We start from the raw sequence: 15580 nt of genomic DNA on the forward strand, positions 1-15580 counted from the left end.
CTGTTTATTTTTAAAACTAGCATATAGTAAAATTGGCCTTTTAAAAATAGAGACCTGTGAATTTTAACATATGTATAGATTCATGTAGCTTTCAGCACAATCATGATACACAGTAGCTCCATCATCCCTAAAATTCCCTCATGTTGTCCCTTTATGTTCATGCATACCCCCCACCCCTAACCCTGGCAACCACCTAGTGGTTCTACATCACTGTAATTTTGTCTTTTGGAGAATGTTACAGAAATAGAATCAAAGTATATAACTTTTTGAGGCTGGCTTCTTGTACTTAGTATAAAACCTTTGAGAATTATCCAAGTTTTTGTATATACTGTAGTTTATTACTTTGTGTTTGTTGGAATAACACTGTATGGTTGTACCAAGGTTTATTTATTGATTCACTGGTTGAAGGAAATTTGTGTTGTTTCCAGGTTTTGGTGATTAATGAATAGAGCTATTAAAACATTCGTGTACAGGTGTTTTTTTTTTTTTTTAATGTGTATGTAAGTTTTTATTTCTTTAAGAGAACTATCTAGGAGAAATGCTGTTTTTAGGTGATAAATCCCATGTTAACATTATGCGTAGAAGATTTATTGAATTTATTTTTTCATTCATTGCTTATTTTCTCTAACATTTAGAGTAGACTCTTGACATTTAAAGGTTTAACATTCATAATTTTGACTATTAAGAAGCTGCAATGTCCATGATGAAGCATTTCATAATTTTTCAGGCAAACATTTGAATAGCTATTGAATGTGTATAGAACACCAACACCTGCATTTTAATGAGGCTTTTTAGTTTTCTTCTTTTCATTTGGTACCCAGTAATTTTTCTGAAGTGGAAGTGTTTAGTGGTATTTGTACAGTTATGGGTTCAAAAGGTCTTTGATTATATTCATCTCAAATACCAAGATTCTGTTTACTCTTTGTGATGTGCTTTGAAAGCAGTTGTGCCAAAATAATACTAGAAAGATGCGTATTACATGTTTTTTAAAAATTTTTTTCTTTATTATTTTAATTACATAGTCATGCTGTAATGCTTATTCTATATTTTTTGCTAAGGAACTATGTATCTTTCACACATTTCAATTTATAATGCTTAAATATGTTGCTTAGGCACAACATTGGGAATATATCTAACTTATGATTTGGTATGTTTAGAATTTTTGTATAAAAAGTTAATATTTTAGCAGTAATGCCTGAGTACTTTTTCTGGACTATGTGCTAAATATAGGAATGTAAAAGTCCTAGTATCACCTGTTATTTTTTGCTTTATCACATTTGATTTCTGTGCTCTAAAAATAATTTGTGGGATAATAGAATCAGTAAAAACAGATATAAATTATTCTATGGTTTATTTTATATATTTATTATCACTGATACTCTTCTGTAATAAAAAATTGCTAGATTTTGATTATGATTATCATTTCTTCTAGAAACAACAGATGCTGTAATGCAGATGGTGATGTCTTGTTTTTAAAAAAGCTAGCACAAGTATCAATCATAATGCTTTGAGTTGGGGTAATGCAAGTAGAAACCCATTATCCTTCCAGTGAGGTGTTGGCTTTACCCAAAGTGTTATAAAATTGATGGTGAGAGGCTGGTGAGAAAGTATAGTTCATGGTGAAGTTATCTCAAAATGGATTGTATTAATTTAAATTTTTAAAGCTTCGCACATTATGTGCTTGCTATTCAAAAATTTTGAAGACATCTCTTTATTCACCAGTCTTCATTCAGTCATGGCTAGTCCTGGCATTGATAATAAGGAGAAGCCAAGAGGAAAGTAAAGTTTCTACATTTGGAATTAATATTTTAATAGAAGTAATAATTTGGTAATCACTGTTACAATTATATGTGTATCTAAATTGTATTTCTGTGATTAGAATATCTCTGAAATTATCAACACCTATATCAGTGTAGGTCTTGTTCTCATTAGAAAGAATAAAATGTTGAGGAGTAGCAGTATTTGTACCATAAACCCTTGAAGTTAACTTAAAAGGAATCTCTTAAACTTGAAAGGTCTTGAGGCTTGAATCGCACGTAACAGATAAAATAATTGTCATTTAGAAATTAAATATATTTGGAGGGTCTCGGGGGAATGTGGTACAGATTTCTCCTTAGGTGATGAAAATGTTCTGAAATTAAATAGTAGTGATTGTTACATAACCTTGTCAATACACAAAAAAACCCAGTGAATTGTGTACTTTAAAATGTTGAATTTATGGTATGTGAACTATATATCAATCTAAAAAGCATATTCTGGTACCTAGTTATACTGATGTCACACTGGTACCTTCTCTTTTTATCATATTGAGGTCCAAGTGACATATATTAAACTGCACATGTTGAAAATGTACAATTTGGTAAGTTTTGACATGAAATTATCACCAATATCAAGAGAGTGGACATAACTATCACTCCCCAAAGTTTCCTCATGCCCTTGGTAATCCCTCCTCAGGCATTTACTGATCTGATTTTTGGCATTTAAAAGAATTTTATATAATTGGAATCATGTAATTTCTGCGTGTTTTTCTTTGGCTTCTTTTAGTCAGCTTAATTATTCTGAAATTCACCCATGTTGTGTGTATCAATAGCTCATTCCTTTTTATTATTGCAGATAGTATTCCATTTTATAGATATCTCACTCTTGGCTTATTCATTCACCTGTTGATAGACATTTGTGCTGTTTCTAATTTTTGGCTGTTACAAATCAAGCTGCTATGAACATTAATGTGCAAGTCTTTGTATAAACAGGTACTATCACTTCTCTGATAAATACATAGGAGTGGAATGGCTAGATTATATGGTAGATGTATGTTTAACTTTTTAAGGATTGCCAGGATGTTTTTCAAAGTAGTTGTAACTTTTACATTCCTCTTAGTAGTGTATGAAAATTCCAGTTTCTCCATATCCTTGCCAATACTTGTTATAGTCAGTCTTCTTAATTTTAGCCATTCTAATAGTTTTGTAGTGGTATCTTGTTTTGAATTTACAAAAAAGTTACTAGAACTGATTAAGGAGTTTAGTGAGATTTCAGGATATAAGATCATTATATAAAAATTAGTTTTAGTTCCATATACTCTACTATTAATAAGCAGTTAGAAATTGAAATTAAAAAATATCATTTATAGTAGTATCAAAAATATGAAATACTTAAGTTCGAATTTGACAAAAGATACCCAAGACCTGTACTTTAAAAATTAGAAAACAGGGTGGCTCCATAGTGTAGTGGTTAGCATGTCTGCTTTACATGCAGAAGGTCCTGGCTTTGCACCTCAGGTGGAGCCATGGACCATACCCTGGGTGTGCCAGGCCCCGGGTGCGTTCCATGAGTGTGTGGGAGGAGATGCCCCTCCTTTAGAAATCCAGTTCTTAAGGGGAGACAGCAACATCTGTAGGTCGGATGGAGGTATGTGTGTGTGTGTGTGTGGGGGGGGGGGGAATTAAAGAGGGGAGGACTAGAAAACATTGAGAATGATTAAAGAATACCCAATTAATAAACCTTGTCCATGAATTAGAAGACTTAATATTGTTTATTAATATGCTCATTCTCTTTCAGTTGATCAGTATAGATTTAACATAGTTACACAAGCTTTTGTTTAGAAATTGACAAACTAATTTTAAAAATCATTTGGAAGTGCAAAGGATCTAGAATAGCCAAAACTTTTAAAAGAAAACAAAATTGGAGGATTAACTACCTGATTTGAAGGTTCGTTACAAAGATGTAGTAATCAAGATAGAAAGATCGATAAGTCAATGGAACAGAATAGAGAGCCAAGAAATAGACCCACGCATATATGAGCAACTGATAGTTGACACATTTAATGGAGAAAAGATAGTCATTTCAACAGATGGTACTGGAGCAATTGGATATCCATATGCAAAACAGTAAACTTGTATTCATATCTCGCTTTATATAAAAAATTAACTGAAAATGGATGAGTTCTCAATGTAAAACCTCAAACTATATCACTTCTAGAAAGAAACATAGAACACTTTTGTAACTTTGCATTAGAAAATAATTTCTTAGATATATCACCCAAAGCACAGTTCACATACCCAAAAAATGATAAAGTTGACTTTATCAAAATTTATAACTTTTGTTTTTTGCATGATATTGTTAGAAGAATGAAGATAAGCCATAGGGAGAAAATTTTTGCAAAGTATGTATTTCATAAAGGACTTGTGTCCATAACATATAAAAAATTCCCCAACCTTGGTGAGAACACAAACAACCCAATTAAAAAATAGGCAAAAGATTTTAAAAGACACTTCACCAAAAAGACATATGGATGGCAAATATGCATATAAGATGTTCAACATCATTAGGCATTACAGAAGTAAAAATTAAAATTAGACTAGTGTCATATTGACAGAGAATAAGCAGAATTATTTTAGTGCAAACATTGTAATTTTCCATGTAGTTTACTATTGTGTAATGATTAAAAATGAAACCTACATAGTGCAGTTTTCAGGGTTAAATTATATCTCATTAATTTATGGTTTTTCTTCAAGAGTCTTGGGACTAGATGAAAATTTAGCTGGACCTTACTACAAATTGGTGACATTTTTTGAGCATTAGTAGGATAACATACTTAAAACATATTTTTGATAGTTACTATTTACCTTTTTAAAAATTCTTTTTAAAAATTTTATTTATTGGAGTGCTATTGGTTCATAAAATTATATAGGCTTCAAATTTATAATTCAGTAATACATCATATGTATATTGCATTGTGTGTTCACCACTCAAACTTGAATTTTCTTCTATACCTCCCCCTTTTCCCTCTTCCCTCCGGTAACCACTGAACTGTTGTCCGTATCCATGAGTCTCTGTTTGTCTTGTTCGTTTGTTGCTTTCAGTTTTATATCCCACATATGAGTGAAATCATATAGTTTCAACTTTGTCTGTCTAACTTATTTCGCTTAGCATAATAATCTCAAGATCCATTTTGTTGCAAATGGCAGTATTTCATCTTTTCTTATGACTAATATTCTATTGTATATATGTACCACAGCTTCTTTATCCAATCATTTATTGAAGGGCACCAATTAACTACCTTTTAAAATTGTTGTTATTTCTGATTTGGGCACAGGTTAGAAAGTATGATTTATTCAGTTTCCCTACATAATAGGTGACCGATAATTAATGAAGTAGTGAACGTTTTTTGAGATGTCTGTAAGATAATGTAGTTGGTGAAAATTTTAGAAAGTTGTAAAATTGACAGGAAAAAATTTAAATATACCATACTCTAGTATTAAATTGCCTCTGAGGTGACCTCTTAAATGCATTTAATACATGCCTAGGTTTTTTGTGACAGCTTCAACTTAGAGAATTCAATATGCATTTTTAAACCTACAGTGTAATCAGATATAATAGACTTTTTCAGTAAGTATGTTTCAGATGGTCTTTAAATCACTTACATATGTACCTGGATTCAGCTACCACCAGATGGGAGTGGTGCTGTGCTCAAATCCAAAAGCATAATGGGCCTATCCTTAGGTATAGGTTTGCCTGGAGTAGAGAGATAAGCGTATTAAAATTACATACACATACACAGATACAGAGTCTCTCATTTTTTTTTTTTTTACCTAATTGAATTTAATGTTACTAAAATCTATAATAAACAGATGATACCCACATAGCATTTATGATCCTATTTTATTGGTTTTATCTTTCATCACACAGTATCAGAAACAAAACCAGGATAACATCCAGATAAAAACAGCTTACTTTCTGTAAAATTTAGTTATTTTGTTTTTTATACATTTCAAATTTCCAGTAGTATTTCTAGGTATATGTTTTATTCCATATGGTCAGTTAATGCTACGGAAGTTCTTTATTTCACCTTACTATTTGTCACCCCCTGCTGGAACATTTATCAGTGTTTGAGATCACAGAAAAGGTTCTTCAAACTAGTAATGTATCAAATTTTTCAGTTACTTGGTTCTAAGGGGCTTTCTTTTCCATTTGGATGCTTAAGCCAATAGTTCTCCATTCCAGTGTATCTATCATTAATAATGTTAAGTTTTAAAAATTCAAATGTGTCTTAAATAAATATAAACAGTACTTCAAATACAGTCTTATTATTTTATTGACTGTTCCTTTTTATTGGTTATTTTATTGACTTAAAAATGGTGTCAGCTTAGTGAATTGCAGCTTTGGGTCTCTAAGTTTAATATTTTATGGGAAAATTAGGTGGGCTCTTCTACTTTTCATCACCATTGTAATTGATTGCTTTATATAGAAATAAGCCTAGAGCTATATGAAACAGTTTTTATCAGTCTTTGGCTTGGTAAATTGAAATTAGCTATAGGCTAAGTTAAAATGGTTTGATGCAAATATATAGAAATCTAAATTTTAATACCATGTAAACAACAGGACAGGGAGACAGGCAGACATGATCTTCTGAGAAATGTGTTTAATAAAACAGGATGCAAATATGTTCATTTATTTTAATTTCTTTGTCAGGTACTTGAAATCCATTTCAGTGAATCACAAATGTGTTTTTCTACCACATCCAAATGGAAGATAATGCTGATGATATAATTTTAGTATCACAATTCGGAATTTATTCAATGGTCAGTTCTGACAATCTATATGACCATATTGTATTAAAACTGAAATAATTTCACTTTGGAAAAAAATCGTGAAATCATTATATCTAGCAAACTACACTCTAAAATCCAGTCAGTTCATACCATATAACTCAAAATGGTCAAGTTAGTTATCTAGGGATATGTTTTACAGCTAATTTATTCCGGTGGGTACATTACGAAGGTATGATAGTCATAACGAGATGGTACATAGAGATTTTTCCATAGCCGTTTATAGGGATTGGCAACATCTGCTTTGGAAAATCCCTATATCTAAATTATGTGGTATGTGTTTCTGGAGATTCAGTTATTCGCTTCTCAAGTTCATCCAGAGTTGCTTATTAAGGAAAGTGCTAAATTTGTGAGCAACTATTCCTGAAGATCTCCGTCATATGTTTCAGGAAAGAATAATTGTATAGGATCTTTATTTTTCAAAACAAGATGCCAACTCTTACTTTTTAATTTGGTTACCAAAACTTGTGGATCTACACTTAGAGTAGCATGTGTTATTGATTGACTTCCCAATTTCTTTCTCCTCATTCTTCCTTTCTGTCAGAGTACAAGGTTTGTTGAGTTTTTATATTCTTAGTGACCCTGGACTCAGGGAAGAGGTCATTCCTCTCCTCCAGGGCTTAAATCATGATTGGTTTTGATAGTTTAATTTGTTTCTGTAATTGTTCAAATACAGACACGTGACCTCATCTGGGCTAAGGAGATTTGAGGAAAGTGAGCTGGGAAGTTCCAAACTTTTGGAAAGGTTTACTTTGTAAATTAATGCAAATGAAAAGGAGGAACTACAAGTAGAGACTAGATGCTGTCTCTATTTCTAAACTTATAAGTTGAGCTATGCTAGTTGTCTATTTTCAGTAGACACTGAATCACTACCATTTTTTTTTCCCTATAGAATTATCCAGCTGATCCAGCACTATTTGTTGAAAAGACCACCTTGTCTCCACTGACTTACCTTGAGACTGTTGTAGAAATCAGTTGATTAAATATGTATAGGTACATTTTTGAACTCTCCTCTGTTCCATTCATCTCTGTGTATCCTTATGTCACTTAACTCTATTTTGATTACTGTAACTATTTTAAATTTGTATTTAAAGTGTATTTCTTGTCAGGTCTTGCTTTTTAATTCTTATAACTTCAGTGTCTTTTTGTTTAGAGTGTTTGGTTCATTTATATTTTTACTAATTATTGATATAGTTGGATTAAGTTTGCCTTTTTTGTTATATTCTGTATTTGTCATTTTTTGTTCCTCTTTTTGTTCTTTAAAAAAACCATTTTTAAGTTTACAATTTAGTGTTGTTAAGTACATTCACAATGTTGTATGACCTTCCTAACAATTTCCAGAACCTTTCAGCATCCCAAACAGAAACACTGCACTCATCAAGCCATAACTTCCCCCTCTTCCTTTACTCTGTTGGTAGTCTGTGTTCTATTTTCTGTCTCTATGAATTTGCCTAGTCTAGATACTTCATGTAAGTGGAATCATACAATGTTTGTCCTTTTGTGTCTGGCTTATTTTACTTAGCATATTTTCAGGATTCATCTGTGTCGTAGAGTGTATCACAACTTCATTCCATTTTATGACTGAATAATATTGTATTTTGTGTATATGACACATTCATATATCTATAGACACTTGGGTTGTTTCCTCCTTTTGGCTGTTGTAAATAATGTTTGTTAATCTTTTGATGGATACTTGAGTTGTTTCCACCTTCTGGATGTGTTGTTGGCTATGAACATTGCTGTACGGGTACTATCTATTGAGTCTGTATTTACAGTTCTTTTGTGTATATACCTAAGTATGGAATTTCTGGGTCATATGGTAATTCTGTGTTTAACATTCTGAGAATCCGCCAAACTATTTCACAGCAGCTGTCCATTTTATATTTCCACCAATAATGCAGTAGGGTTCCAATTTTTCTACATTCTCATAAACATCTGTTATTTTCAGGTTTTTTTTCCACCCTAGTGGATGTGAAGTAGTATCTCATGGTTTTGATTTGCATTTCCCTAATGACTAATGATGTTGAGCATGTTTTCATGTTTTTATTGGTCATTTGTGTATTTATTTGGAAAAATGGCTTTTCAAGTCCTTTGCCTGTTTTTTAAATGGGTTTTGTTTGGTTGTTGAGTTCTAAATATAGTCTAAATACCAGTTCATTACCAGATATTTGACTAACAAATATTTTTCTCATTCTGTGGGTTGTCTTTCCACTGTCTTGATAGTGTCCTTTGATGCAGAAGTTTTTATTTTTTTTGAAACCCAGCTTATCTATTCTTTTTTTTCTTTTGTTCCCTGTGCTTTTAATGTAATACTTAAGGAACCATTACCAAATCTAGGACATGATTTCTCCTTATGATTTCTTCTAAGAGTGTTAGTTTAACTCTGTAAACTTAAGTTCCACTGGACTCTTCTGAGGAATTAAAAGAGTTTTATTTTGATATGATTTGCAAATCAGAGAACATAGCCTTCAGCATGAACCAAAAACTCACCCCGAGGTGGGAAAAATAATGCAAAGATTTTAAAGATGAGAGTTGCAAGGATCTGATGATCAAAAGGGTGGGTTGCTAGGGAAAGAAGACCATAAACTTACATTATTCATTTTCTGAATGGTGGGAGAAACTGGACTTTCAACTGTTTGCTGACTCAGTGGTAATAACAGTAGGCAGTTTTTGTTGACTCGTGGTCAGCAGGCAGAGTCATGGAATATAGCCAGCAGTTGTGTTACTAGAGGTCAGGTTCTTGATATTCATCATAGGAAGGAATTCAAGGATGCTCAGAGTAAGCCAAGCAAGGAATACATACAGTTTGAAAGGTAAAAATATGTAGTGTGAAAAGGTAAGAATATGCAGCATTGCAACATGAAAGGTCTTCTGGCAATTTCCAGCCTTTGATTCCTGGGTTCCCCATGGTTTTAGCCATAGGGAATGAATTATTTTATTTTGTGTAGGGGTGACTTAAACTCTGTCTTCCCGGTTTCCCTTCACGGTTTGGGGAAATGGTTTGTTAGCAATCCCAGCGGTAATCTTCCTTTGTTCTGCAGATTTCCTCTTGGTCTGGCTGTAGTGCTGATCAACATATTGCAGTCTCTGAATATAGCTTGATTTAACATTTAAAATGTGCTCTTGCCTCCTCACTACATTAGGAAGAAGCATTTTTTCCCCCTTATTTGGCTCTTCTGGAACTGTCATGGTGACATGAGGTGATTCTCTTAGGGTGCCATGGTAATAGTATTATAATCAGCCAAAGGTCACCTGACATGGTAAGAAGATGTTCTGGATCCCCCACCAGCCTCCTGGATCTAGTTCAGGTTGCTCTGATGCTGGCATTTTCTTAATAGCTGATTGAGCCTCCTCCTTCCAATCTTCCCTTCTCTCTCCTCCCCAATGCCTACTATAACAATTTGAGCCATAAGATGTGGTCGGGAGGGGAGGGGAGTGTCACAAGGCATGTGCTGGTGCCTCCTTTTCCTGTGGAGTCTGCAAAGTAAACTGGTAAAGTATTTTTGTATTCAGATGGACAATGCAGGGTATGCAGTTCGTCAGGTAGATTGAGTCAGTTTAAACTGCAAAATGGAGTAATTACTTGAGCAGGGTCAGAGTCCAATTTGCAGAAGGGTCTAGATATTCAGTTATAAAATTATGTTACTAAAATCCTCAATTCTTCAGTTTAGATCTCAGAGCTATTTTGAGGTAATCTTTTTTTTTTTTTTTGTACATACAGCACTCAGTATTCCTAGGTGGTCTCCCTTCCAAACACTAACCAGGCCAGATCCTGCTTGGCTTCCAAGAGCAGACGAGATTGGGCATGTTCAGGGTGGCATGGCGGTAGACAAGGTAATTTTTTTATGTGGTGTAAAGTAGGACCTAGCTCCATGCCTTTGCATGTGGCTGTGCAGTTCAAAATACTATTCCTCCCCCATTAAATGAACTTGGGACTGTTAAAAAACAAAATTCAACCAAATAAATATAAGGTATAAATAGGTTTGTTAAATAGCTCATGAATTGGGCAGCTTCCCATCTAGCCACTGGAAGGGCACTCAGAGAGTTTGTACAAAATGGAAGTTTCTTTTGGCAGTAGAGTGGGGAAGTTATTTAGCGAAAGAAAAGAAAGTGTTGTTTCAGGAAGGGACTTCTTTTGTGGGTCAGGGGCTATAGGGATTTTATTATGCAGATTACTTTACTAATGCTAATCAGGATATTTCAAATTAACTATTAAAAGGTCATATTCTTGGGAGAGGTTGAGTAGTGCAATTAGGTCTTGGTTTGCTGTCCCTGGTGGGCAAATGACTGCATTTTGGGCCTGTTATGTCTTTTTTTAACATCATCCTTGTCAAAATTTAATTAATCGTTTATGTGAGGGCTTATTTGTGGGCTTTCTCCTTTATTCTACTGATGTATATGTCCATCATGCCAGTATCATACCGTTCTGATGACTGTAATGCTATGCCCCGACTCATATCTCCACGAACCACCAAGCCGACACCGATGCAAGAGCAAGAGGGAGTTTATTTCAGACTCGTGTCCGGACCGCAGTCCACACACTGACGCAGCAGTGAGTAGGAGGCGGTCCTGAACATGGGGCTTCAGGGGTATTTGAAGGGAAAAATCGTAAGCATGGGGAGTGATGTCTTGGCGTTACAGGATTGGTACAACGAGCTTGTCGCTTAGCAAGCTCGTTGATTGGCTGAGTGATGGCGCCAAGGAACAAAGCGGGGAATTTGGAGAGTTACTTTCCATAGTTGCTCTGATTGGCTGAGTCTAGGGTGGGGTGATCGTCTCGCTATCTGCAGCTTTTCCAGGAACTGGCCTGTGCTTAAGATGGAGTCTTATACCTAAGATGGAGTCACTTTGGTTGTTCAGTATCTTTGTGTAGTGAGTTTTGAACTTGGGAAAATTGAGTCCTCTTTGCTCTTCTTTTTCAAAATTAAGTTTTGACTATTTAAGATCCCTTGATATTCCCTATGAATTTTAGGATGGGTTTTATATTTCTATAAAAAATGCCATTGGGATTTAGAAAGACATTGCATTCGATCTTTAATAAATCACTTTTAAGTAGTATTGTCATCTTAAAGGATTGTCTGTCAGTTCATAAACACAGATGTCTATTTATTTAGATTTTTGATTTCTTTTGGCATCTTTTGTATTTTTCAGTGTACTGAGCCTCCTTAGTTAAATTTTTTCCTATTTTATTATTTTCGATACCATCATAAATGGAATTATTTTGTTAATATTCTTTTTGAATTGTTCATTGCTGATGTTTAGAATAATGACTGATTTTTTTGGTGTTGATTTTGTATCCTGCAACTTTGCTGAATTCAATTTTTAGTTCTGTGTGTCTTCTTTAGAGTTTTCTACATATATATATAAGATCTTGTCATCTGTAAATAGGGATAATTTTACTTCTTTTCCCATTTGAATGCCTTTTATTTCTTTTTTCTTGCCTAATTGCCGAGTAGAACTTCCAGTACTATATTGAATAGAAGTGGTGAAAGCAGACATCCTTTTCTCGTTTCTGATCTTTGGGAAAAAGGTTTCAGTCTTTCATCGTTGAGTACGATGTTAGCTGTGGATTTTTCATGTGTGACTTTTATTATGCTGAACTTTTTATTACGAAATGGTGTTGAATTTTATCAAATGCTTTTTTTGTATCAGTTGAGGTGATCATGTGTTTTTTCCCCTTCATTCTATTTTCCCTCCTGCATTCATTACTGTACTATAGTGTATGTATTATATTGATTGATTTTCATATAGTGAAACATCCTTGCATTTCAGGGATAAATCCCACTTGGTCATGGTGTTCAATTCTTTTAACGTGCTGCTGAATTTGTTGTGGTGCGGTTAAATTTGAGACCCACGGAGCCAATTGAGATTAATTATGAGCCTTTATTAGCCTTCAGGCGACTGGCTCTCCCCACTAGAGAATCAGCCCTGAGCCTCTAGAAGGAATAGCTTAAAAAGCCCCAAAGCCCCCTCTAGCCAGCAGGCAGGTTTTCAGAAGCAGAGGCTGGCCATTAACATATCTTAACACAAGATAACGACACCCTTAACATTAGCATATCTTAGCACAGAATTATCTCCTAGAACTACACCCTGTTTAACATTAAACAATGGCATTTGAAAATTTTCTACCCTTAATATTCCCCACTGGTTTTCTAGAGGAATTCAAATCATTGATTTGTCAACCTGGAGCGGTGGGCAGTGAGTTTTGAAAATCATGAGTTTTACTGCCTGCACCCTTTTTACATACGTAGTTAACCAATTAATTATACAAGGTCTCAATAATGTCTTGTAACATAAAAACAGCAGGTTTTTACCAAAAGTTATACAATTATCTATACTTAAGTCTTACGTGTATGAATCAATACACAAGATATTTAGCCAATTTTACAGATTTTGAAACTAAGCTGTACAAAAGGCAAATTCTGAAACCATGGTTGATGCAGTAAATGAAACAAACAAAAACTCTATTATTTAAATATTTACATTCAGAAAAGACATTTAAAACCAGGAAGGGTCCCCCTCAGTGAGACTCAGGAGAGGCAGGTTGCGGCTGGGCAAGAGACTGTGAGCTGGGACTCTGGCCACGGAGACCAACTGGTGAGCCCTTTGCCGCACTAGGGGGAAAGCCTGCAAGGACCCAAGAAGGGAGAAGTTACAGACCTCTATGCGAGCCCATCCTCCCTAGTTTGGGGAGAAGTGGAGGAGGTCCTCTAAACATGATTTTACAAAGCACGATCCCCCTACAATAGGGGTACACTGTGCCCTCAACAGAGGGAAGGAAAGGAGGCTCACCCAGTTCTCGCCAGTTTCTAATTTGAACTTAGTCAAAGTTTTCTTTAAGGTCCCATTCATCTTTTCTATCTGTCCTGAGCTCTGAGGCCTGTAAATGTAATGTAACTTTCTAATTAATTTCTAGAACTCTGGCTAAAGATTGACTGGTCTGGGCGATGAACGCTGGGTCATTGTCAGACCCCAGTGTTATGGGCAGGCCAAATCGAGGAACTATTTCTGAAACTAATTTTTTGCTACTACCTGAGTGGTCTCGTGCTTGGTGGGGAAGGCTTCAGTCCATCCTGAAAAAGTGTCAATGAACACAAGCAAGTATTTGAATCCGAAGGTTCCCGGGCTGACCTCAGTAAAATCTAACTCTTAATGTTCCCCCAGTGCTTGTCCACGCAGATGTAGTACCGGGCTGATACCTGTTTGGCCATTTGTTGCAGCCCTGGAATGTAATAGTCTCTTTTTAACAGTTTAATTAACTTGGTTCCTCTCAAGTGAGTTCTTTGGTGAACCTGGGTTATAAGGTCTCGGCTCAAGGCCTCGGGTACTACAATGTGGCCGTCCAGGAGCCTAATCCACCTAGCAGATTCTTCTTTGCTTTCCAGCTTGTTGCATGGTTCAGTTTCTCCTTAAGTGTAGGTAGGGGTGTCCGTTAGCACCCTGGGCGGTAGGGCCAGCAGAATGTCAATCGGCCCCACTGGTTTTCTGGCAGCTTCCTTTGCTGTCTGTCACAGTCTTGTTTTCACCCCCCCAAAGAGCTTGAGTCACTGCTACTAGTTCAGCCTGCTGAGCTGGAGTGCCATGGCTTAGGGCTTGAGCCCAGATAACAGTCTCAGCAGTAACCACTGCAGCCCCGGCATACCTGACTCCTTCTGAGACGAAGCTCCTCCCATCCGTAAATAGAGTAGCGTCTGGATTCGGCCAAAGGCTGTCTGTTAGGTCCGGTCTGGTGCAGGTGACGTTCTCTAGGACCTCAAGGCAGTCATGCAGGGTTTGGCGAGGGTCATCATCAAGCCGTAGGGTAGATGGGTTGATCTCGACCAGCTCAGATAGGTTCTTTCCTTCAAACACTTCCATCCTCTGCAATTTCTTTCTAATATCTGGGGCCAACTGATGTACAAAGGCTAAATTCACAGCCCTCTTATTATTAGGGTCCTCCGGGTCAATAGGGATATATAACCGGTATGACTCTAATAAGAGTTGTTCTAGGAATGCTGCCGGCGACTCATAATAAGTTAGTGGGTCGTCGGGCGGCAGACCCGAGGCCCTGGAGCAGAAGCTGGTGATACCGTTGGAGAGCCTCCTTACCTTGGTCGGTGTTGGGGTCCCAAGGTGGACGGGTGTTCGGGAGAACATGTTGGATGCGGGTCGGGTCGGTGGAAGGCTGCCCGTTGGTCTCTAATACCGCCTTTGCAGCCTCCCTCTGGATCCGCTCCCGCTCCTCTGAGGTAAACAGGACCTGGAGGAGTTGCTGACAGTCGTCCCAGGTCAGCTGGTGGGTAAAGAAAATAGTCTCTAGGAGAGAGATTAATCCCTGAGGTTTCTCTGAGAATGAAGGGTTCTGGTGTTTCCAATTGCACAGATCACTGGTGGAGAAAGGGACACAGACCATGAATGGCCACTGAGTTTCTCCCCCAACTAGGGGAGCCAATTGCTGGAGTGGGGCCAGGACTGCTGCCTGGTTCGAGTCAGGAATTAAGGAGGCACTGAAGGGGGGTAGGACGATTCGAGGAAGAAGCCTGACCCATGTTAGTAAAAACAGGCAAGATTCCCCACAAAAGCCAAATAAGCCAGGGCTAGGATCAGCTTCTGAACTAGCGTCCAATCAGATGGGGCCATGGAGGCCGACCTAAGGAAAGAATTAAAATACCACACATCGCTATATGGAGTGTGCTTATGAAAAAGCCAAGGCAGTAAGAAGGTAACAGTGCATTTTGACCAGTCCGGACAGAAAAACACAATACAGACAAACAAAACAGACTACAAATAATGCAAAACGCTAGCGTATCAGGCAGGTACTGGGTCAGGATCTGACATTTCAGACCTGACTGTACTAGGGAAGTTGTGCCACGTCCAGCCTTCCACTAGTTCTTAGGGCCCACAGACAGGAATAGGTCTAAGCCGAGTCTTAGACGAACTCTAGGGCTTACCGGCAGACAGGTCTAAGGCGAAACTTAGACATACCCTAGAGCTCA

The 15580-nt window shown here is 36.5% G+C and overlaps 1 protein-coding gene across 4 annotated transcripts in view; it reads left to right on the forward strand.

Moving 5' to 3' along the window:
* The window catches only part of COG5 (component of oligomeric golgi complex 5), a 275480-nt gene that overhangs the window by 29353 nt on the left and 230547 nt on the right, over positions 1 to 15580 (forward strand). The gene's annotated exons all lie outside the window — the stretch shown is intronic.

This window comes from Rousettus aegyptiacus, unplaced genomic scaffold, assembly GCF_014176215.1.
Source record: "Rousettus aegyptiacus isolate mRouAeg1 unplaced genomic scaffold, mRouAeg1.p scaffold_m13_p_13, whole genome shotgun sequence".
In the NCBI taxonomy this organism is placed as follows: domain Eukaryota; kingdom Metazoa; phylum Chordata; class Mammalia; order Chiroptera; family Pteropodidae; genus Rousettus; species Rousettus aegyptiacus.